We start from the raw sequence: 26,782 nt of genomic DNA on the forward strand, positions 1-26,782 counted from the left end.
TCAATTCCCTTTTGAAAACTACTCATATCTGTTTTCAGCACTTGTTCAAGCAATGCATTCTAGATCAAAACAATTCATATCAAATGTTTCCACATGTTGTCTCTGTTTGTTTTGCCAATAAATTTAAAGTTGGTTTTCCAGTTTATCTATTCTCTTTTCACTATAAATAGTTTCTCCTGATTTGCTCAATCAAAACCCATCCTGGTTTTGAATACCTCCATTAAATATCCTTTAATACTCACTCCAACAACATCACAGTGAATGGTGATGTCACTTGTTTGTAATGCAGAAACCCAGGATGTTGCTCTAAGTCATTGTGTTCAAAATCCATTATGGCAGGTCGTAGAACTTTAAGTCTGGAATTAAAAATGGATTGCAATAATGGCGACCATTAAATTGTCATTGATGTTGGAGATGGGAATTCTGCTGTCCCTCGTTGGTCTGGCCTACATATGACTTCAGATTATCAGAACAAGGTTGAGTTTTATCTGCCCAGAAATAGCCAGCAAGACACTCAGTTCAAGGGCAATTAGGGCAACACAGACTGACCTGGCCAGTGAGGCACATGGACCCATCCAAGAATTTTTAAAAAGAAGTGTTACACTTTTTCCAATCTATGCATGTAAATTAGGTCCATCATCTCTGTAATGTTCCAATGGATCTCCTAAACACACCCTAACCTCCTTCCCAAAGAATGATGCTCAGAATCCACATGCTCCAGCTCTTAGCTGGACTAGTGTTTTATAAAAGCTGAAGATAGTTTTGTGTTGTTGTATGATATGGTTTTGCTTCATAAAACCAGATTCCAGATGCAATTTGAAATAATTTTTTCAACAAATCTTCAAAAATTTATTTTCCAACTACCAGGTCAGAGTCCTGCTCTATATTTAAAGCTGAGATTGATTGGTTCTAGGTCAATCAGGATGAAAGAGAAAGGGCTGGAATGTGGATGTGAGGAATGTCAGATCAGCTATGATCCTATTGAATGGCAGAGAAGGTTCAAGGGGCCGAATAGCCTACTCCTTTCCTTTTTCTTATGGTCTTATGATCTCTCTGTTTCTACAGCCTCTCTAAAATTTTAAAACAATCAAAAGAAATGCAACCAACCACTATGGGGTAAAGATAAAGAAGGGATCCATGTGGTTTAAACAAAATTGATGGTAGACAAAGTCAGAATAAACCATTTACAAAGTGGTTGGCATGTCATGTTGTTCCTTTACCATTCAGGAACTCTACCAGCCAGGATGATTCAATGGCTATGTTTGGTGGTCTACCTCTGGTCATCTTTCATAGGCTTCCCTTTGTTATTTTCACAGGAAAGCAGAAACATCCATAGTAATGCTTATTTCCTCTTCTTTGCACACAACATTCATTCATCACTGATGATAACCAATCATGTCCATTGATCTCTCCATATCACCGACCTGAGCAAAGTCTGTTGATTGTTACTTGGAAAGAAATATGTGAGTTTTAAAAATGTACTCATATTGTGTGGCTGGCAATAAGTCAGCTTCACATTATCAGAAAGTATTTAATGGAATTATTTCAAACTTTAATGGTCTCATCAACAGAAATATGTAGATTCAAAACGAAGCAAGAGAATAAGTAGAAGGATTCTGCAACAGATTTGTTACTGTCTTCTCAGTGCTATTATATTGCTGAAATGTACAGAGAAGATCGATACAGAGTTTATAGCACATCAAAATGTTTCTTATTTTAAATGTAAACAATTAAATTAATTTGGTATTGTTTTATGTGTCTTTATTGATCAATTGTGCAAGGCTCTGAGTGATTTAATTTAACTTCCCCTCATTACCAAACTCCTTTCTGAGCGACTATTCCACTTTTCCCCCACTGCTCACTGCCCTCATTTCTCTCTCTCTCTCTCTCTCTCTCACACACACACGCACACAATAAAACTGAACTAAATTTGTTGCCACATTTTGTTCATCTACCACCAAAATCAATCCTTCTTTATAGGGAAAGACACATCAACGAATGAGCATGATCATTGCGTAAATACCTAAGAAGAGAGAAAAATTACTGAGCGTGTATAAAATATGAGGAAGAAATAATTGGAATGGTAGCACTGCATTGGAGCATTATCACAATCAGATTTATTTTCCCTTGCTGTTGTGGCAACTCAGAAAATAAAGTAAAAGGGGCAAAAATAGTAAAGAGTCACAGGATTTCTCCCAGGATATTCTGCTATGACAAGCGTTTGCCCTTCATATTAGCCTATATGCAGCAAAATTGCCTGAGAACATGATCCTGTAAAAACGCAGAGTGCCCTAGGCCCGGTTTTCAAAGATGCAATTTTGGACAGAGGATATTAAATCTACATCAAGCTAAAGCATAGCCTGAAGTGTATTTTTCTCTTACTTACCCTTTCTAAAGAGGCACAAGAGTCCAGCATATGGTCAGAAGTGTGGAAAAAAACCCTTCAGCACTGCAGTAATCATCCTTTCGCTTGACACAGGTCATCCTTTCCATGTTGTGCATTGCTGGAGGACAGTGTAAAAGGACACTCTTACATTTGCTCAGGTCACTAAGGTATTAAACTGTCTCCAAAGCTGTACACAAAGGGAGAAACTGCACTGTGATGTTGTGCAGATGTTTAAAGCAGGCCCACCCAGCTGGTTCATTCATTTTCCTGTTTAACCAGATTCGGGAAGAAGGGAGAAAGGATGAGATGGATGATGAGAGAAATAGAAAAGAGAATAGCCATATTATTCAAGAAAACATCTTAAATGTAGAGTAAATCATCAGACCATAACAGTAATACAAGAAGTATGACTAGGAGAACCCCTACGATTTGGCTGGTCTGATCGTGGCTTTAACTCTACTTTCCTGTCTCTCCTGTAACCCTCGACACACTTAAGGGATAAAGCTGTTAACTGAGTATGGACTATATTCAATGGCCTAGTCTCCACTGCTCACTGGGGAAGAGATCCAAATTATCTTCTTACAGAAGAAAATCCTTCACACTTCTCCTGTAAATGATGCTTTATTTTAAATTATGCCCTTCCCAGCTCTAGATTCTGTGAGAGAAAATATCCCCTCAACATCGATATTGTCAGATTCATTCAGAATGCTGTACATTTCAGTAAGATTCCCTCTCATTCTTCAAAACTCCAATATGAATATCCAACTCAATCAACGTTTCCTCAAAAGACAAATCTTTTCTGTCAGAAGTCAGCTATGTGAACCTTCTCAAAACCCTTTCCAATGCAAGTCTACCCCTCCTTCAGGAAGGTAATCAAGGTAATACACAATACTCTAGTACTGTCTCATCAGTGCCCCATAGAGTTGTAACATGATTTCCCTGCATTTATACTCCACCACCCTGTAATAAAGTTCCTTTCTAATGACTTGCTGTCCCGGCACGCTGACCTTTTATTATTTAGGAACATAAGAACCAGGAGCAGGAGGAGGTTGCCTGGCCCTTTGAGCCTGAGCCACCATTCGATAAGATCCTGGCTGATCTTTTTTTGGTCTCAGCTCCACTTACCCACCCTCTCACCATAACCCTCAATTCCTTTACTGTTCAAAGTATTATTCATCTTAGCTTTAAATGTATTCAATCAGGAAGCCTGAACTATTTCACTGGGTAGGGAATTTCACAGATTCACAATCTTTTGGGTGAAGATGTTCCTCCTTAAATCAGTCCTAAATCTGCTTCCTCTAATCTTGAGGCTATGCCCTCTCATCCTTGTTTCACTCGTTAGTGGAAACAGCCTCTCTACTTCTATCTTATCTATTCCCTTCATAGTTTTATATGTTTCTACATCATCCCCCCTCATTATTCTAAATTCCAATGAATATAATCCCAGTCTATTTAGTGTTTCCTCATAAACCAACCCCCTCAACTCTGGAATCTAGTGAACCCCCTCTGCACACCCCTCCAGTGCCTACACATCCTTTCTCAAGGAATGAAACCAAAACTGCACACAGTACTCCAGGTATGGCCTCGCTAGCACCCTAAACAGCGACAACATAACCTCCCTGATTTTAAACTCAATCCCTTTAGCAATGAAGGGCAAAATTCCAGTTGCCTTCTTAATTAACTGATGCAACTGCAATCCAACTTTCTATGATTCACGCACAAGAAAACCAAGGTCCCTCTGCACAGCTGCAATTCTTTACTTTTCAAATAATAGTCCTTTTTATTGTCATTCCTATCAAAATGGATGACTTCACAAATCTCAACATTGTACTCCATCTACCAGACCTTTGCCCACTCACATAAACTACCTGCATCCCTTTGCAAACTTTCAGAGTCCTCTATATACTTTGCTCTACGGGCGAGAAACTTTGCTCTACCATTCATCTTAGTGACACACTACACATGGTCCCCAACACCAAATCGTTGATGTAAATTGTAAACGATTGTGGTCCTAATACTAATCCCTGAAGCACACCACTAATCATTGATTGCCAACTAGAAAAGCACTCATTTATCCCCGCTCTTTGCTTCCAGTTAGTTATCCTCTATCCACGGTAATACATTGCCTGTAACGCCATACACCTTTATCTTATGCAGCAGCCTTTTGTTCGGCACCTTGTCGAATGTCTTTTGAAAATCTGGATACACCACATCCATTGAGTCCCATTGTCTACTGCACTCGTAATGTCTTCATCGAATTCCTGTAAATTAGTTAAACATGACCTGCCTTTTATAAATCCATGCTATCTTTGCCAAATGGGACAACTTCTGTCTAGATGTACAAAAACACCCAGATCCTTCTGTACAGACTTCTGTCATCTTCCTTTATTTACACATGTAGAAAATATTCTGATTTTCCATTCTTCACACCAAAGTGAACAATCTCACACATTTCCACATGTACATCTACCTGACACAGCAGGTTAATAGGGGAGTTAAGAAAACATATGGGACACTTGATGGCATAGATTCTAAGAGCAGGGAGGTTATGTTGAAGCTGTCCAGAACTTTGATGAGGTCACAGCTGGAGCACTGTGTGCAGTTCTGGTCACTGCATTATAGGAAGGACGTGATTGCATTGGAGGGGGTGCAGAGGAGATTCACAAGGAAGTTGCCTGGGCTGGGACATTTCAGTGATGCAGAGAGGCTGGATAAGCTCAGGTTGTTTTCTTTGGAGCAGAGCAACTGAGGGGAGACCTGACAGAGGTGCGTAAGATTATGAGGGGCATGGACAGGGTGGATAGATGTAGGCTGCTTCCTTTGTTGAAGGGTCAACAAGAGGGTATAATCTCAAGGTGAAAGGGAGGGGATTTGAGAATTGTTCTTTTCACCCAGAGGGAATACACTGTCTGGGATACGCTGTCTGGGACACTGCCTGGGATACAATTATAGGAATACACCGTCTGGGGTACACTGTCTGGGTTACGCTGTCTGGGATATACTGCCTGGGGGTGGGCAGTTGAGGAATACATTGCCTGGAGGGGGTTGTGGTTAGTTGAGGAATACGCTGCCTGGGAGGTGGGGAGTTGGGACAGGAAGCCTCACAATCCTTTTTTAAAAAGTACTTGGATGAGCAATTGAAATGTTATAGCATTCAAACCAGGAGACTAGTGATAGGAAGTGAGACTACTGTAGATAGGTCATCACAGACTCAATGGGCTGAGGGGCTTCTTCTTACTGTATGATTCACAAAAAAAGGAAGTAGGTGAAAAGTAATATAAGGAATGAGAAATTGAATTGTGACTGTCTTAATATCTGCAGTGACTATATAGCATCTTAATTTTGAAGCTTAATAGCTTATTGCTTTCCAACAATATGTATCTATTTCAATATTATTATTTTGCATTACAATCCTCTTTAAAACAATTACAAGATAGAATTATTAAAGGGTGATTCAAATTTCCATTCTTTTAAGCACCAATTAGATTTTCAATGCGTTTCGCCCCCTGGTCTAACAGGCTGTTGGAACAGTTTGTCTCTTCTCAAGAAGGAAAAGTTAAAAATAATTTATAGCAGTAGTTGTCTCTGATGATACTCTGATATACTGTGTCCTGTGTGTAAACATGCTTGAACGTTTTACAAGGCATTACTGTAGTGACATCCTCACTTTAAGTAAGACATTTTGAAATAGGTTGTTGTCTAAAAGAATGCCCGACAAGCAGAAGGTGATGAACATATTCCAGCTCCTTTTCTCTGAAAGAGCTAATGAAGTTGTAGACTTCCACGTGTTTTTGACTGCCTTCCTCAAATGATGCAGGAAGTATTGATGGATTATTGACTATAGATGACACCAGAAGTGAGACTATCAACACAAACATACTTCTGGTGGAAGTCCTTTGGCAGTGATGAGTAATGAGAACCCTCATTAGTTTCTTGTGGCCAATTATAGAGAACCCTTTTAGTACTTTAGCTGAGATTAGCTAACTCAGTCGACCAAGGATTCATTCGGGGACATTCATGGTCCATACCAATCAACAACTTATTGAGTTGTCTGACTAAACAATCAGGTAGGTTAAAAACAATGACTGCGGATACTGGAAACCAGAGTCTAGATCAGAGTGGTGCTGGAAAAGCACAGCAGTTCAGACAGCATCCGAGGAACAGGGAAATCGATGTTTTGGGCAAAAGCCCTTCATCAGGAATACAGACTAAACAATCAGGCGTTTTCATCTGGATCCTTCATATGCTGAATGTGGCTTCTTGGGTGACTGTCAGGACTTGTGGCAGAGAGTAACTGTGGCTGAAGAGAAAATGGTACCTCCAAACTCTTGAAAGACTGTAAATGTGATAAATAAATTGCTCTGAATCCTCCTGAAAGCTTTGCACACCCATCTGAAAGCAGTTACACAGATTCCATTGCAATTAAACCTCTAGGATCATCTCTGCCATCTATAATAGACATTTCTGATAACCAATTTTCAGAAGGACTCTTTCTCTGTCCAGCTTCACCAAGAAACTATAGATAGTCTAGGAGGCCACGTAATCTGTAACTTGGCAACAGTCCCAATTTACCACCTCTCTTTTTACTAAGTCCCAGGATGAGGGCATTGCTGGCTAGAGCAGCATTTATTGTCCATCCCTAAAGGCTATGCCTTCTTAGTTTGCTTGATATGTAGGACAGGCAACACAAAACAGGTTTGCAATGTTCATTAGCAGTGAGCAAACACATCTTCAAATGGAAACAATTCCAGCTTGTATGGAGTTAACCTCCTCAGTTGGTTATACTGTACTTAGAAGGAAATACAAATTGTGTTGTAAGGGCCAGAACTAGCTCATGTTACATCACCTGCAGTTACAGCCTGTGATGTCTATGGAGGAAGTCACTACTTTTCACATTGAGAGTAAGATGACTCTCATTGTAAAGGAAATATCCTTTCCTAAGATATATTAACCTTTCATAAATCCATGTGCTCCCATCAGTTCCCATTATTATATGTTTAAGTCCATATTTGTTGTTCAAATTATCCAATGCTTTAAAATAGTAATTGCAAATAAAACAAAGAGAAATGTTTTGAGGATTGATTAATAATAACATTGCTCAGTTATCTTCAGCTTTAAAAGATATGTTTGAGTTTTTTTATATAAATACTACGGATAAATAGTAAATTGGTTGATTGAAATACAAAAATTCCTATGCGATAATCTTATATTATTAATGGGCCATCTGGTTAAATAATCAGGTTATCCTAATGGATTACCCACCTATCTTGTTTTGCCAAGTACTTGACAGTAAATCTTAATAGTTCTTGTCCACAGTTTAGACTAAATGCTCAATCTCAACACATAGGCTCTAGTTTCAATGAGCTGCTTGATCTCAAAGAGTATTATGTTTCTTTCCTCCACTTGATCCTTCCAACATTTCTTTCATGCTTGGTTGCTTTTACAAGGTATAGTTTTGCTGTGGCAACAGAGATTACAGAGAATCGAACAGGTAAAGCCTTAGGCAGTGTGAGGACAGACTGAGTCTAAATTGGAGGCACAGGACTGTTGTATTATCCCCACTCACACCTGAACCTCCAGCCACAATGTGCCATGTCGCCTATTGTTCTGACAGTCACTGCTACCCTGAGGCTATACATGATACACTCCAAAATAATGTATTATATACAGAGTGATATTAACCTCAATAATTAAACTGTAAACATGATTGATAACTTTGCTTTCACCCTTGATTTCTACAATATTTATACCACAATGACAGCAGCTGGAGAAAATTTGCTGCAAAGAGCTTTCTTCCTCAGTAACAACTGTTTAAAGCTCCATTGTCTCCTCTTTGTTAATACAGACAGGAGCTGGATAGTTCAGTTTGACATTTTTCTATTTCACCGAATCATCTTGGTTCACTCTTTTTTCAGTGCTGCTACCTTCCTTGTTCCTTTGATTCCTTTACATTTAAAATTGCTTTGTTGTGGAGGTGCTGGTGTTGGACTGGAGTGGACAAAGTCAGAAGTCGCATGACACCAGGTTATTATTCCTGATGAAGGGCTTATGCTCGAAACGTCGAATTCTCTATTCCTGAGATGCTGCCTGGCCTGCTGTGCTTTGACCAGCAACACATTTGCAGCTGTGATCTCCAGCATCTGCAGACCTCATTTTTTACACCAGGTTATATAGTCCAACAGGTGTATTTGTAATTACAAGCTTTTGGAAGGTAATCCCTTGGTCAGGTGCAGTCTGACACTTCACCTGAAGAAGCGGCTGCACTCTGAAAACTTGTGATTTTAAATAAACCTGTTGGACCACAACCTGATGTTGTGTAATTTGTGGCTTTAAAATTGTTTATCAGTTCAAAGAGTGAAGTGGGAAAGCACTTCAAGCTTCCAACAACCATCCTCTTTAAACCGGATAATGCAGGTGCTGTGAAGAGGTGATGGCTTTTCCACTTATTTGCCCTCCTCTAGAGTTGGGGAACATCTTTGCTTGATCAATGTAACCTCCCACCTGCTCATTTCCCAGTCCTGACCCAGAATAGAAACTCACCTTGTGGAGTTTTGCAGAACATGTCACACTATCTGCTATTTCAGGGTGGAATGTAGGAACATGTGGCCTTCATTGACACGTTCATAGTACATTAAGAAGAATTTCATGATGTGATAGCACGTAAAGAAAGATTTAGCAAGCAATTAAACAGAGACAGATAAAAAAGAAAGGGTCTTCACTTTGATTTTGTTTGCATGATCAATGCTGCAAGTACATTTAGCAGAAACACATTGTCTGATGTTTCAATCGCAATGATCCTGTTTAACAAAGACTTTTCAATGCTTCTCAGAGACTCTGAACATATAAATTCCATGACACACACAGCACAGCAACAGGGCATTTATCTTAGCCACTGCGTGTTGGCAGTGAGGCAAGTTAGCCCATGGAGTTTCTTCAACATGTTGCTGAATTCACGTCAGTTGGGTTTGGTTTTTAAGCCATTCAAAATTTTGTTCCTTTAGAGAAATACCAAATGATATTTGTCAGCCCTTTCCCGAAATCTTCAGATGTCACTCCAAAAGGAAGGACAAAGTTAGGATTAATGCCACTAACTAACTGATCTGTCAATTAATAGACCAAAGAATTTTATGTGTTATCTTCACATGTAAAACATTAAAACAATTATAGACATAGACACAAATCCTAAAACTGCTTGTGTTAGGACCATGGTAAATACATAGGACCGTGCCTGCTGGTGACTTTCACTATTTAACCAGTCAAATGATCCGAGGTGACCAGATGTCACACTCTTTCTGAACATCCAAGCCAGATCACTCAGGTCCTTATCCATCAAACATTAGAAAATGCAACCTCCTGTCCAGGCTGAAGGAGGTGTTGGTTCCCCTGCCCCTCACCAAAGGAATGTTGACTTGTTGTCCCTTATGTAAAAAAATACTGTAAAAGCATTTGGAAAAAACAAGCTTCATCCTGTTTTGGGATTTCAGCTTAAATTACAGCCTGGAACCACAGGGAGATCCTATGTCTGTGATTGAGGAGATCATTGTAGCCTCTTTCTTCATCTTCCGCAACTACACTGGCACCACCCCCCACCTTTTCCTCCGCTACATCGATGACTGTATTGGCGCTGCCTCGTGCTCCCACGAGGAGGTTGAACAGTTCATCAACTTTACTAACACCTTCCATCCCGACCTGAAATTCACCTGGACCATCTCAGACTCCTCCCTCCCCTTCCTAGACCTCTCCATTTCTATCTCGGGCGACCGACTCAACACAGACATCTATTATAAACCGACTGACTCCCACAGCTACCTGGACTACACCTCCTCCCACCCTGCCCCCTGTAAAAATGCCATCCCATACTCCCAATTCCTTCGTCTCCGCCGCATCTGCTCCCAGGGGGACCAATTCCAACACCGCACAGCCCAGATGGCCTCCTTCTTCAAGGACCGCAGATTCCCCCCAGACGTGATCGACGATGCCCTCCACCGCATCTCCTCCACTTCCCGCTCCTCCGCCCTTGAGCCCCGCTCCTCCAACCGCCACCAAGACAGAACCCCACTGGTTCTCACCTACCACCCCACCAACCTCCGCATACAACGTATCATCCGCCGCCATTTCCGCCACCTCCAAACGGACCCCACCACCAAGGATATATTTCCCTCCCCTCCCCTATCAGCGTTCCGCAAGGACCACTCCCTTCGTGACTCCCTCGTCAGATCCACACCCCCCACCAACCCAACCTCCACCCCCGGCACCTTCCCCTGCAACCGCAGGAAATGTAAAACTTGCGCCCACACCTCCACACTCACTTCCCTCCAAGGCCCCAAGGGATCCTTCCATATCCGCCACAAGTTCACCTGTACCTCCACACACATCATCTATTGCATCCGCTGCACCTGATAGCTTATTCCTGATGAAGGGCTTATGCTCGAAACGTCGAATTCTCTATTCCTGAGATGCTGCCTGGCCTGCTGTGCTTTGACCAGCAACACATTTGCAGCTGTGATCTCCAGCATCTGCAGACCTCATTTTTTACTCTTTCTTCTAACTGTCAAGCAGCCAAGTAGCAGTGATTATCAAAGAAGGCCAGGGAAGTGGGAATTTTCATCTCTCATCCAAAACTGGAGGGAGCCCAACCTCAGACTGGAACCAAATGTTCCACAGTCAGAGTCACTGGCTTTCCCAGTGGTATTACGCTGGGACTGTATAATCAGAGCGAAGGAGTTTTGACTTTCAAAGTGTTGTTCATGAGTATATCACACATCAAATCTCACAGTTCAGGATCAATTGTGTTTGGATCAGAGAGAGAGAAAATTAAATTATTCTTATGGATTCTTTGGACCAGAACACCTCTCTCAGGAGTCTCTGTCCTCACTGGAGTGAAAAGAATGACTGGAGAGGTATCTTGTTAAAATATAGAAGATGCTAAATGAGGTTTGACAAAATAAATGTAGGGAGGATGTTCCGTCATGTGGGGCAATATAGAATGAGAGGCAAAAACTGAAAAAAATCTGTGGATGCTGGAAATCAGAAACAAAACTAGAAATTGCTGGAAAAGCTCAGCAGGTCTGGAAGCATCTATGGAGAGAAATCAGAGTTAATGCCTCAGGTTGAGTGACTCTTCCTCAGAACTGATGCTAGCTAGGAAAATGTTAGTTTACGTGCAGAAGATAGGGTGGGGTAGGGGGTAAGGAATATATGATAAGTGGGGGATAGAGACCAAAGAGAGTGAGGAACAACTGGATAGACAAAAGAATTAAATAGCTATTAATGAGGACCATTGGTGGCTAACAATGGGTTGGGTATAATAGCTGACTATAAACTGATAGTTCCCTAGCTACCATCAGTTCTGAGGAAGGGTCACTTGACTTGAAACGCTAACTCTGGTTTCTCTCCACAGATGCTGTCAGATCGCCTGTGCTTTTCCAGCAATTTCTAGAATGAGAAGTCTCATTTTAGGATGAGGGATAGCTGATTTCTGTTAAAGGCTGGTGAATCTGTGGAACTCAGATACCATAGTGTGGTGAATGCTGAGACATTGAATAAACTTAAGGAGAAGAGAGCCAGATTTTTAATTAATAATGTCTTGGAGGGTTATGGAGAGTGGTCAGTGGAGAGCGGGCAGGAAAGTGGTGTTGAGGCCGAAATGAGATCAGCTATGATCGTATTTGTAATGAGGTCAGCCAGGTGGATTTCATGCAATATGAGTTCCATGATTGGGGGCTATTAACCTGGTCCAATCAGGGAACCCAGGCTGACAGATATAAACAGGAGTGTCAGGGATTCTGCTCATTCTAGAAGCCCACTGAGTCAGTGTCATGTACAATGCACATGTAAATAAAGGGTAACTTGCTGGCAGGATGCCAGCTTCTGTGGAGCTGTTCAGTACTAAATGCAAAGCAGACTCGATGGGCTGAATGGACTACTCCTGATCTTGGTTCTTTATATTCTTACATTCTCATTTCCTACAGCACAATAGGGGAACCAAAGGACACAGTCTGAAAATGTTTTGCAAAATAAGTAAACGTGAGGTGAGAACATTCTTTTCCACTCAGCAGGTAGTAAGAGTATGTGATGCATAGAACATACACCGCAGGAACAGGCCCTTCACCCCCCCCATCTCTGTGCTGACCATTCGAAACTAATCCCATTCACCTGCACATGCTCTTTTCTTTGCCTCTTCATGTGTTTAAGTGCCACTTAAATGTTCTAATTATATACGCATCCACCACTCCCTTGGCAGCACATTCCAAGCACCTACCACCCTTGGTATAAAAACCTTACCTCATATTTATCCCTTAAACATTCCCCCTCTCACTCTAAACCTATGCCCCCTAGTGTTTGACATTCTCCCGGGAAAAAGACTCTGACATTCCACTCTATCCACGCGTCTCATAATTTTAAATACTTTGTTCAGGTCACCCCTCATTCTCCAACACTCTAATGAAAACAATCCAAGATTGTCCAGCCTCTCCGTACAGATAATACACTCCAATCCAAGCAAGATCCTGGTAAACGTCTTCTGCACCCTCTCCAAAGCCTTCCTGCAGTGTGACAACTACACACAATACTCCAAATATGGCTGAACTAAAGCCTTATACACCTACAACATGTCTGCCCAAATTACCAGCTGATCAATATCAGACTGTAGCCTGATACCATCCTCCCACTATCAACAACACCCACCAATTATCGTGTCATTTGCAAACTTACTAATTACACCTTCAACATTCACATCCAAGCTGTTAATGTAAATAACAAACAGCAAGGACCCCAACACCAATCCCTGTGCTGGTCACAGGCTTCCAATCACATAACCACACTCCACCATCACTCTCTGTCTTCGATTTGCAAGTCAATTTTGGACCCAGTTTGCCAACTTTCCTTGAATCCCATTGGTTATGATCACTTAGACTAACCTTCCATGTGGGACCTTGTCAAAGGCCTTACTGAAATCAATATATCCATTAATTTATAAACTCACTTTTTCAAAAAACTCAATTAAACTTGTTAGACACAATGTCTTGAACAAATCCATGCAGATTATCCCTGATCAATTCCTGCTTTTCCAAGTATTGGTAAATCCTGTTCCTTCAGGATATTTTGCAATAATTTCCCTACCACTGACATCAGACTAACTGCTCTGTAATTGCCTGGCCTATCGCTGCTGCCCTTCTTGAATAAAAGAACCACATGAGCTATCCTACAATCATCTGTCACTTCACCCGTGGACAATGAGATATTAAATATCTCTACCTGTGCCCCAGCAATCTCCTCCCTTGCCTCCTAAAGCAGCCTGGGATACTCCCATCAGGCCCTGTGGATTGTGTACCTGTATACCCACTTGAACACCTAATACCTTCTTAATCTTAGCATGTTCAAGAATCTCATCATCCTGACTGATTTCCTGTTTTACAATTTCTTTCACCTCTGTGAATACAAATGAGAAGCATTCATTTAAGACCTCACCGATGGCAACTGGCTCCATGCTCAGGTTTCCCCTTTGGTCTTGATTAGGTATCATTCTTTCTCTTGTAATCTTCTTGCTGTTTACCTACTTATAAAATGTCTTCGGGTTTTCCTTGATCCCATCTGCCAAAGATTTCTTGTGGCCTCCTAATTTCCTTTTTAGGCAACCCCCTCCACTCTCTACACTTTTGAAAGGCCTCCCCCATTTTTAATTTACTGTAGCTGACATATCCTTCTTCCATTTTCCTGGGAAAGACAGTACCTCTGGCATTATAACCCTGTGTGGCACTGTACTCGAGTGTGAGCCAGGACCTGAACCCATAACCTTCTGATTCTGAAATCAGAAATCTTACCAATCGACCACTGGTTGATTAATTGAATGACAATGGAATAAGAAAAAGGGAGAGAGGAGAGAAGGAAAGTTGAGTGACAAAAGTCAAAAAGCAATCTTTTAGATTACTTTCACTATTTCACAAATAAAATTGCAATGCCATAAAGAAAGCTTTAAAGACAAATCTAATTTCTGAGGCGTTTAACTTGTTTCGCTTTTTAAAAAAACTCTGTTTTCTGTGTTGCAATCAACTTCATTGACAATTTGTTTCAGGCAGGTCCCAGTGTAAATAGCATTCATTGTGTAAGGACAGTTTGTGTTTTATGTACTAATTAATCAGTGCTGACACTGAGACACAGCCTGCCTTCTCCTTCATTAGTTTAATTACCTATTTATATGGATGAAGCTTATTTCTCCCTGCATCTCATTACGGCATTAATGTACTTGCATAACAGACAGTTTTGCCATTGTTAGTGCAGTACAAGACACTTGTGCTGAGAAACATGTGGTGGTATATTACAGCAAGAGTTGTAATAAATTTGATTCACCTCACCTTTTTGTCCCTATTACTCATAGATTTGTTCATTGTCTATCTGAACAGTAGTATTCACACCCATTTCATTGTTGAAGGAGCAAATTGAAATCATTTGTTTCTTCTGTTACATTTATATTTGCATCCTTTATTTACCGGAATCCGAGCATTTTTGCAACACTCTCTGGAGAAGGTGGAACTCCTTCTTGTATTGATGCTAATAAAATGAAAATGTAATCATAGTCTGCACGATTCAGCAGCTAAACAGCTTCATCAATGGCCTTTCCTCCATCATACGGTCAAAAATGGAAGTATTCGCCACGGGTTGCACAATGTTCAGCATCAGTTGCAACTCCTCAGATAGTGAAGCAGTCAAAGTTCAAATGCAACAAGATATAGATGATGTTCAAGCTTGGACTGACAACAGACAAGTAACATTTGCACTACACAAACACCAGGAAATGATCAACTCCAATAAGAGACAACTGAATCACTGTCTCTTGACATTCAATGGTGTTACCATCACTGAATCCCTCACTATTAACATTGTGGGGATTACCATTGACAAGAAACCAAACTGAACTCAACACATAAATGCAGTGGCTACAACAGCAGGTCAGAGGCTAGTTTTTGTTTGGCAAGTAACTCACTTCCTGACTTCCCAAAGCCTGTCCATCATCTAGAAGGCACAAGTCAGGAATGTGATGGAATACTTCCCACTTGCCTTGATGGGTGCAGCTCTACCAACACTCAAGAAACTTCACTCCATTCAGGAAAAAGCAACCCAATTGATTGGCTCCACATCCACAAACATCCACTCCCTCCAACACCAACTCTCAGTAATAGCAGATTACTTGCAGAAATTCACCAAAGATCCTCCGACAGCACCTTTCAAATCCATGACCACTTCCATCTAGAATGACAAGGGCAGCTGATATGTGGAATCACCACCACCTACAAGTTCCCCTCTAGTCACTCACCATCCTGACTTGGAAATATATTGCTATTCCTTTATATGGCTGCGTCAAAATCCTGGAATTCCCTCCCTTAGGGCATTATGGGTCATCCCACAGTATTGTGGGTCTGCAGCGGTTCAAGAAGGCAGATCACCACCACCTTCCCAAGGGGCAATTAGGGACGGGCCATAAAAGCTGGCCCAGCCAGCAATGCGCACATTCCACAAATGAATTTTTTTAAAAATTGGGCACTGCTCAGATACAACATTTCTACCATCAATATTTACTGGCTTGAGGGTTGAAGACAGAGGGTGGTGGTGGAGGGTTGTTTTTCAAACTGGAGGTCTGTGACTAGTGGAGTGCCACAAGGATCGGTGCTGGGTCCACTACTTTTCATCATTTACATAAATGATTTAGACTTGAGCATGAGATGAATCGTTAGTAAGTTTGCAAATGACACCAAAATTGGGGGTGTAGTGGACAGCGAAGAGGGTTACCTCAGATTACAACAGGATCTTGATCATGGGCCAATGGGCTGAGGAGTGGCAGATGAAGTTTAATTAAAATAAATGTGAGATGCTGCATTTGGGAAAGCAAATCTTAGCAGGACTTATACACCTAATGATAAGGTTCTTGGGAGTGTTGCTGAACAAAGAGACGTTGGAGTGCAGATTCATAGCTCCTTGAAAGTGGAGTCGCAGGCAGATAGGATAGTGAAGAAGGCATTTGGTATGCTTTCTTTTATTGGTCAGAGTATTGAGTACAGGAGTTGGGAAGTCATATTGCAGATGTACAGGACATTGATTAGGCCACTGTTGGAATATTGCGTGCAATTCTGGTCTCCTACCTATCGGAAGGATGCTCTGAAACTTGAAAGAGTTCAGAAAATATTTACAAAGATGTTGCCAGGGTTATAGGATTTGAGCTGTAGGGAGAGGCTGAATAGACTGGGGGTGTTTTTCCTGGAGATTCGGAGGCTGAGGGAAGACCTTATAGAGGTTTACAAAATCATAAGGGGCATGGACAGGATAAATAGACAAGGTATTTTCCCTGGGTTTGGGGAGTCCAGAACTAAAGGGCATAGGTTTAAGGTGAGAAGAGAAAGATGAAAGAGACCTAAGGGGCAACGTTTTCACTGAGAGGGTGGTATGTGTATGGAACAAGTTGCCATAGGAAGTGGTGGAGGCTGGTACAATATCAACATTTAAAAGGTATCTGGATGGGTATATGAATAGGAAGGGTTTTGAGGGATATGGGCTAAGTGCTGGCAGGTGGGACTAGATTGGGTTGGAATATCTGATCGGCATGGATGGGTTGGACCGAAGGGTCTGTTTCCTTGCTGTCCATCTCTATGACTTTATAACATTAGAAAAGACTTTGTGTTAAGATCAGCATAAAATTACACCTCAACAAAATAGTGATAACAATCGAGAGGAAAAACAAAATGGCCCGAGGAAGCTTTTTCACTCAATCCTCATGCTACATCAACATCCATCTTTTAGATCTATACTTTTCTCTCCTGTGGTAGAATTAATCAAATACAGGCTGTGCTCCAGCTCTTGACTGTCCCTGGCAAATGGTGGTACTGCTCAGATGTTCCACTCAGATATGGGAGTCTTCAGAAGGTGTAGGCTTGTGCTGGAGCTCTCTTGTCCTACATAGATCACCTCCATCAGATCCAGCATGTGCTCCACCTTTCCATTCTGTGAGAGATGGTTCATCATGATCATTAGTTACGCACAGGTGTTATCAATTCTAGAAGGAATGAAAGTAGACAAGTCCCCTGGGCTGGATGGGATTTATCTGAGGATTTTCTGGGAAGCTCGGGAGATAGCAAAGCCATTGGCTTTGATATTTGAATCATCATTGTCTATAGGTTGAGTACCTGAGGACTGGAAGATTGCAAATGTGCCATTGTTCAAGAAAGGCAGCAGGTAATTATAGATCAGTGAACCTTACTTCTGTTGTAGGAAAGGTTTTAGAAAGGATTATAAGAGATATGATTTATAATAATCTAGCACGCAACAATTTGATTTCAGATAGTCAACATGGTTTCGTCAAGGGCAGGTCATGTCTCACAGGCCTCATTGAGTTTTTTGAGAAGGTCACTAAGCATGTAGATGAGGGTAGGGCAGTTGACGTGGTATACATGGACTTCAGTAAAGCCTTTGATAAAGTTCCACATAGTAGGCTGATGGAGAAAATGCAGAGGCATGGAATTGAGATTGATTTAGCAGTTTGGGTTACAAACTGGCTTTCTGGAAGAAGGCAGCAAGTGGTTGATGGAAAATATTCAGTCTGGAGTCCGGTTACTAGTGGAATGCCACAAGGATCTGATTTGGGATCACTGCTGTTTGTCATTTTTACAAATGACTTAGACGCAGGCATAGGTGGATGGATTAGTAAATTTGCAGATGACACTAAAGTCAGTGGAGTAGTGGACAGTGTGGAAAAATGTTACAGGTTGCAGGGGGACTTGGATAAACTGCAGAATTGGGCTGAGAGGTGGCAAATGGAGTTCAATGCAGCTAAATGTGAGGTGATGCACTTTGGAAAGAATAACAGGAAGGCAGAATGCTGGGTCAATTGAAAGATTCTTGGTAGTGTGAATGTGCAGAGGGATCTGGGAGTCCATGTACATAGATTCCTGAAAGTTGCCACCCAGGTGGATAGTGCTGTTTAGAAGACATACAGTGTGTTTGGTTTTATTCGTGGAGGGACTGAATTCCAGAGCTGTAATGTCATGCTGTAACTATACAAAGCGCTGGTGCAGCCACACTTGGAATATTGTGTACAGTTCTGGTCCCCATATTTCGGGAAGGAGGTGGAAGCATTGGAAAAGGTGCAGAGGAGATTTACCAGGATGTTGCCTGGACTGGAGGGAAGGTCTTATGAGGAAAGGCTGAGAGACATGAACCTGTTCTCATTGGAAAGAAGAAGGCTAAGGGGGGATTTGATAGAGGCATACAAGATGATCAAAGGATTAGATAGGGTAGACAGTGAAAGTCTTTTTCCTAGGATGATGACGTCAGCTTGTACGAGGGGGCATAGCTGAAATTGAGGGGTGATAGATTTAAGACAGACATCAAAGGCAGGTTCTTTACGCAGAGAGTGGTAAGGGTGTGGAATGCTCTACCTGCCAATGTAGTTAACTCAGCCACATTAGGGAGATTTAAACAATCGTTTGATAAGCACATGGATGATTTTGGGATAGTGTAGAGGGATGAGCTGAGAATAGTTCACAGGTCAGTTCAACATCGAGGGCCGAAGGGCCTGTTCTGCGATGTATTGTTCTATGTTCTGTCTGTGGAACAGTTCTCTGTCTGTGGAACAGTTCTCTGTCTGTGGAACAGTTCTCTCTCCAATGAAAAACTGGAAAGGTTGCAGTCTGTGTTATTATCCTCCAGCTTTATATGGACTGGTCCTCACCTGATTGTACTACTTTAGCTTCACAGAATGTTATGGTGCAGTAGGAGGCCGTTTGGCCCATTGTGTCTGCCCTTGCTTTTTGAATGAGCATGATGGCACTCATCCACCTTTCCCCAAAGTCCTGCAAATGATTTCTACTTTAGTGACTATCTAATGCCCCGTTGAATGTTTCCATTGAACCAACCTCTTCTAGACTTTCCAAGCAATGTATTCGAGACCAAACCTACTTGCTGCATGAATAAAGCTTGTTCTTACATTGTATTTTCTTCTTTTGTGATTCACTTTCGAACTGTGCATTCTTGTTTTGATCCTTGTATGCTTTCTCCACATCTGCTGTTGTCGTCTGATTTTGAAAAACTCAGTCAAATCTCCTTTCAGACTTTTCCTCTCCAAGAAAACAGGTCAAACTTCTCCAATCAATCTTCACAGCTGAAATTTCTCAACCTTAGCTTGTTTCTCATCCCTCTCTCCAATGCATTCACCACACCACCCCTTCACATCCACCATCTCATCCCTCTCCTTGAGTCTCAATACACAAGTTATTTAGTATACAGCTAAGCTAAGGGAGGTCTCAGTTATAATTCTGACTGGCCCAGAGCCTTTACAGCAACTACCCTCCTATGTCATAGAAATATTATTTGAAGCCATTCCTCACAGAAATGAGAAAATTGTTCGACATCAACTCTTTAGCTGTCTACAAGACAGGCGAATCAATAATATTTATTTGTGTATTGCAGAAAAATGACATATTTTGCTCTCATCAGGGCAATTCGCAACAAATACATAAGTAAAGGGAGAACCATATTTATACTGTATGAAACAGAATGCTAATGTATTGACCAGTGGTTTGGTGGAAGCATTGACATGGAGAATGTGCCAATCAATAATGACTGACAGTTAATTGTCAAGCTTTGTTTAAATTTTAAACCAAGAAGGTTGACTCTGAATGTTGAAGGCACTGTCCTGAGAATGGACCAGACAATTTTGTCAACTATTTAAAAAAAACTGAAAGAACTGTAAATGCTAGAAAACAGAAACAAAAACAGAATTGAAGACGAGTCACTGGACCCAAAACATTAATTCTGATTTCTCTCCACAGATGTTGCCAGACCTGCTATGTTTTTTCAGCAGTTTCTGTTTTTGTTTCTGTCAAATAATTTGTTGAGTTGTTGTTTCCCCTTTCTCCAAAGAGCAAAGCCATGTAGATTCCCGTACATGATGCTGTGAGCTTGACTGACAACACAAAATTAGCTTTAAGCAAAACTCTTTATGTACTCAGGATTATTGAGCAAATGTTGTCTAATTATGGAATCACATTTAATATTAGACACTCTCTTATGAGTTTTTGCAAAGCACATGTTGGTTAAGTGTGGACAGTGCTGAAAATGTGTTGCTGGAAAAGCGCAGCAGGTCAGGCAGCATCCAAGGAGCAGGAGATTCGACCTTTCGGGCATAAGCCCTTCTTCAGAATGGACAGTACCTTGTTTCTTGTCAATTGCTGAAGAGATCTGTTCTACGACAAGATTACCCAATGATTGGGACAAAGCATTGCAGCAGCTTTGAAATTCACTTGCCTCAGTCCTCACATGCGACAGATGTGACAGCTTGATGGCACTACCCTGTTAGTTGTAATTGCTGCTCATGTTGCTATTGCACAGTCACAGCATTAAACAGCTGGCTTAGATATTACTTAAACTTTGAGATGCTTTGCCATTCCAGGGGTAAGCTGAGGTAGCTGCAAATCTGAGCACTTTTCAGGATCAAATGTATGGTCTTCTGCACATTCATGAATATTTGAAATAGGATGTAAGCCATTCAGCCCCTCAAGTCTGCTTTACAATTCAATAAGATCTGTTTGTGTTTCAAATTCCAATCTACCCTGAACAATCTCAAATGGACAGATGAATTTGTGCCACTTATAGCAAGGAATGATCTGATTAGAGATTACTTGTGGACCTCTGATGGGTTTGTTTATGGATAAGAGCTGAAAATGTGTTGCTGGAAAAGCGCAGCAGGTCAGGCAGAATCCAAGGAGCAGGAGAGTCGACGTTTCGGGCATGAGCCCTTCTTCAGGATTCCTGAAGAAGGGCTCATGCCCGAAACGTCGACTCTCCTGCTCCTTTGATGCTGCCTGACCTGCTGCGCTTTTCCAACAACACATTTTCAGCTCTGATCTCCAGCATCTGCAGTCCTCACTTTCTCCTTGTTTATGGATAAGCTAATATATAATCTCCAGATACAGTTTGTGCATTGTGTGTTAAATGCAGAGAATGTGTGTTCATCTTATCAAGTCCAGTGACCTTGCTCATTTACATGTTGAGCTCTGAAATGGAAATCATTTCAAAGGTGAGCATACAACATCTCAGGCTTTCTACACATTTAAAAGGTCAAGAATCAAGAGACAAGAATAGCTTTATTTGTCATTTCTACCAGAGACAACTGATACAGGAAAAACAAGACAGTGTTCCTCCAGGACCAAGGTGCTACGTGGACAGAACAAATTACACGAGAGTACAAGCATAAACAGGCAGCATAAAGTGCAGAAGAAAAGTGCAAAACACGCAAGACAGTTCTGTAATTCCTGACAAGACAAGACAACAGGTACAGTGCTGGACAAATTATAGTATAATAATGAATGATCGTTAATAAAACATGACTTGGAGGTTTCAGTTCTGAAACCAACATGGTCATTCTAAAAGATGTGAGACAACAAAAAATTCAGGTCTTTTTCAATATATAATTTCAGTTACACCACACTGTAAACATTTGCTATAAATTCTGTGTCTTATGATCTTATACTTCACACCACCTGATGAAGGAGCAGTTGTCTGAAAGCTAGTGCTTCCAATAAACCTGTTAGACTATAACCTGGTGTTGTGTGATTTTTAAATTAATAAATTATTGTTTTTGCAACAGTTTGCAAACAATTTCAGATGGAATAGAGTGTGATCATAGAGTGTTAGGGAGCCTGATGGCTTTGGGGGAAGAAACTATTGCACAGGCTGGCTGTGAGAGACCGAATGCTCCGGTATCTACTGTCAGGGTTTGAATGAAGGATATGTGATATGTAATGAAGGCTATATCTGATAGCCTTGCAGATGCAGTGTGTGACATAAATCATTCCCTTAAACAAAGTTGGATCACGAGTAAGTCAGAAACAGAGTGTTTCTGCTCCTGCCTGTCCCCAAAGGAAACACGGGCTCTATTGTGCATCCTGCCCTGTTCCAAAGGTGCAACTGGTCTACCTTTGGCTTTGAAATTAGCCTTGTGTAGAGCTCATCACTGCTGCAAATGTGTTGCTGGTCAAAGCACAGCAGGCCAGGCAGCATCTCAGGAATAGAGAATTCGACGTTTCGAGCATAAGCCCTTCATCAGGAATAAGAGAGAGAGAGCCAAGCAGGCTAAGATAAAAGGTAGGGAGGAGGGACTAGGGGGAGGGGCGATGGAGGTGGGATAGGTGGAAGGAGTAAAAAATGAGGTCTGCAGATGCTGGAGATCACAGCTGCAAATGTGTTGCTGGTCAAAGCACAGCAGGTTAGGCAGCATCTCAGGAATAGAGAATTCGACGTTTCGAGCACAAGCCCTTCATCAGGAATAAGAGAGAGAGAGCCAAGCCGGCTGAGATAAAAGGTAGGGAGGAGGGACTAGGGGGAGGGGCGATGGAGGTGGGATAGGTGGAAGGAGGTCAAGGTGAGGGTGATAGGCCGGAGTGGGGTGGGGGCGGAGAGGTCAGGAAGAGGATTGCAGGTTAGGAGGGCGGTGCTGAGTTGAGGGAACCGACTGAGACAAGGTGGGGGGAGGGGAAATGAGGAAGCTGGAGAAATCTGAATTCATACCTTGTGGTTGGAGGGTTCCCAGGCGGAAGATGAGGCGCTCCTCCTCCAGCCGTCGTGTAGTTGTGTTCTGCCGGTGGAGGAGTCCAAGGACCTGCATGTCCTCGGTGGAGTGGGAGGGGGAGTTAAAGTGTTGAGCCACGGGGTGATTGGGTTGGTTGGTTCGGGCGGCCCAGAGGTGTTCTCTGAAGCGTTCCGCAAGTAAGCGGCCTGTCTCACCAATATAGAGGAGGCCACATCGGGTGCAGCGGATGCAATAGATGATGTGTGTGGAGGTACAGGTGAACTTGTGGCGGATATGGAAGGATCCCTTGGGGCCTTGGAGGGAAGTGAGTGTGGAGGTGTGGGCGCAAGTTTTACATTTCCTGCGGTTGCAGGGGAAGGTGCCGGGGGTGGAGGTTGGGTTGGTGGGGGGTGTGGATCTGACAAGGGAGTCACGAAGGGAGTGGTCCTTGCGGAACGCTGATAGGGGAGGGGAGGGAAATATATCCTTGGTGGTGGGGTCCGTTTGGAGGTGGCGGAAATGGCGGCGGATAATACGTTGTATGCGCAGGTTGGTGGGGTGGTAGGTGAGAACCAGTGGGGTTCTGTCTTGGTGGCGGTTGGAGGAGCGGGGCTCAAGGGCGGAGGAGCGGGAAGTGGAGGAGATGCGGTGGAGGGCATCATCGATCGCGTCTGGGGGGAATCTGCGGTCCTTGAAGAAGGAGGCCATCTGGGTTGTGCGGTGTTGGAATTGGTCCTCCTGGGAGCAGATGCGGCGGAGACGAAGGAATTGGGAATATGGGATGGCGTTTTTACAGGGGGCAGGGTGGGAGGAGGTGTAGTCCAGGAGGTCAAGGTGAGGGTCATAGGCCGGAGTGGGGTGGGGGCGGAGAGGTCAGGAAGAGGATTGGACCTGGGGGGTGCAGTGAGAGAGGGACTCACTGAAATCCTTGTAGAGGGAGGAAGAGAGCTTCTTCAAGGAAGGCATCCTTGTAAGAGGATTCGCAGTAGGTTAAAATCTTCGAGTAAAAAATGAGGTCTGCAGATGCTGGAGATCACAGCTGCAAATGTGTTGCTGGTCAAAGCACAGCACCCTGGTCCCTTTCATATGATTGTTGGTTTAGAATTGCTGAGTTGTGCTACATCTCTATTGTCCTCGAGTAGCTCCCATATCAATGTCTGACGTTTTAGCTGAGATGTTGAAAATACATGCAGTCTCAGATATTTTTTAAATCTCTGGGAAAATTCACATGGTTTTACAATCTAATTCTTTGAAACAATTCCCCTTTTCTGCAAACTCTTTTCTGTGCATTCTGAAATGTGACAATGAGCAGTCAATGAAGGTGACCAGTTAAAAATCTCCCAGAGTCAGCAGTCTAATAATTATGCAGAAGTTATCAGGAAGAGCTCCAAATAAGAGTAGCTCTAATAGTTTTACAAATGAAAAGGATTAGCACATCAAGGCCAGCTGGAGTCTTACAAACATGTTCACAATGAAATGTTAAAATGAAATGTCCCACATACAGTGTGCAGCTAGTTGTCCAAATTCACAAGAGCTCTGCTTCAATTCTGAGTTCAAATGGCCAGCTGCATATTAAATATGAAAGAATCTTTCTGGTTCTGTGGCTCTATTTTTCTCACTGTAAGGTGGTGACCAAGTGTGCTAGTAATGCACAGCATCATGAAGTCGATGTTAGAGCCTATCATTGGCAGATAGCAATGTTTTCTAAGGGGAAAAAAACCTTTTTTTTTCATTCATTCACAGGATGTGGCCATCACAGGCTAGGCCAATATTTATAACTCATCCTTAATTGCCAAGAGGGCAGTTAAGATTCAACCACATTGCTATGTTCTGGACTCACATGTAGGTCAGACCAGGTAAGGATGGCAGTTTCCTTCCCTCAAGGGCTTTAGCAGACCAGGTGGGGTTTTTCTGATAATCAGGCATCATTAAGCTTTCCAATTCCAGATATTCGCTGAATTACAAGCCCACAAGCAGCCATTGTGGGAATCAAATCCAGGTCTCCAGGAAATTACCTGAGTCTCTGGATTAACAATCCAGCAATAATACCACTAGGTCATTGCCTCCATGAGATATCAGATAAAGATTATCTTCACTCCTTTCTGTGATGTTTGTTTTCACACTGTCACATCTTAAATTCTATTCTTATATAAAAGATTGGGAATGAGAGGGCCTTATAATTAAATGAAAACTTGAAATGATTACATACCCATAAATAACATCATCACAAAATTTAAGAAAATCTCTCATTTTAATGTCCAATGCCCATATCAGGTATTATTGGTTAACAAGTTCTAGTGTAATGGTCTTCATTTACATTAATATCAGATTATTGTTGATCAATACAAAGCAATGATTTGGAGATGCTGGTGTTGGACTGGGATGGACAAAGTTAAAAATCACACGACACCAGGTTATAGGAGGAGAAAGTGAGGACTGCAGATCAGAGCTGAAAAATGTGTTGCTGGAAAAGCGCAGCAGGTCAGGCAGCATCCAAGGAGCAGGAATTCCTGAAGAAGGGCTTATGCCCGAAACGTTAATTCTCCTGCTCCTTGGATGCTGCCTGACCTGCTGCGCTTTTCCAGCAACGCATTTTTCAGCTCGACACCGGGTTATAGTCCGACAGGTTTATTTGGAAGCACTAGCTTTCAGAGCACTGCTCCTTCATCAGGTGGTTGCGGTTATGTCTGTGAATCTGTCAACCGATTCCACCCCAACCCCCATAGCTAAGACCTACAGTAGGAGAAAGTTTATTACAATGATGGAATTAAACCCCAAAGATAACAAAGATCAAAGCAGGTACAACATTGTAAAAAATATATTACATTGCACATAAATGAAAGTAAAAGATAGCAGCTTCTGACAGCCAGCCACAATTGGAATGCCATGCTTTACTGCTCTCTAATATTCTCCTCTACATGATTAGTTTAGTATTGATACTGCTACTGTGAACTGTGCCTCTCCTATTACTAAGAGAGACCTTGTGCTTTTCTTTCAGACAATCATTAACTGAGCACAGTACTTATTACATTTACTGATGTGATTAACTATTACATCACTTGAAGCCAGCACTATTAACCAATCTTTATTGACATTTAAATGGTTCTGGGGAAGATCATTCCTTCATAGAATGGACAACAAAAAGTTAGATCAGAAAACAAGGAAATGAGCTGATCTGTGAGGTACACAACTCCATTTACATAATAGGAAGAGCCTTCTATTCCTTTAACAGTAAATGTTCCCCAAATACCGATTAAATTCCTCTGTCAGTCACAGTTTTAATCTTGCAAATGGATTCTTAATTCAGAAGTTCAATCTTTTTTGGTTACCAACATGTGGTTTAGATTATTGCAATGTCAAATAATGCACTGAGAATACTTCTAGATTTGTAGTTCTTAAACATAGAATGCTCACAGACTGGTGGGCGGTTGGCTTGGCATATTGCTGAATTAACATGCTGTGCCACCCTGGGTAATAGGAAGCATGCTCCCCCATGTGGCCAAGTCCCTCAGGTGTTAAATGCCACAGGAATGGTTTCCCCTGAGAAAGGGGAATTGAGTGATGTGGGCTTGGGTGGTGTTGGAGGTTAACACCAACCCATTCTTGGACATATCCTATTGGTGGGATCAAAAACAGCAATAACAAATTAATTGATCACCTTTATGTGTTTGGGATGGTGTATAGTACAGCAATCAAAGCAACAGTGAAATGGAAAATGGGAATGCAATATCACATCTACGGGATTTTCTTTCAGAGTGTCAGTGTCGATGTATATGTTCAGGTTCATGGATCAGAAATCATACAGAAATTGATTGCTGCTTCAAGATGGAACCTATCAGCAA

Source organism: Hemiscyllium ocellatum, chromosome 13, assembly GCF_020745735.1.
Source record: "Hemiscyllium ocellatum isolate sHemOce1 chromosome 13, sHemOce1.pat.X.cur, whole genome shotgun sequence".
Lineage (NCBI taxonomy): Eukaryota > Metazoa > Chordata > Chondrichthyes > Orectolobiformes > Hemiscylliidae > Hemiscyllium > Hemiscyllium ocellatum.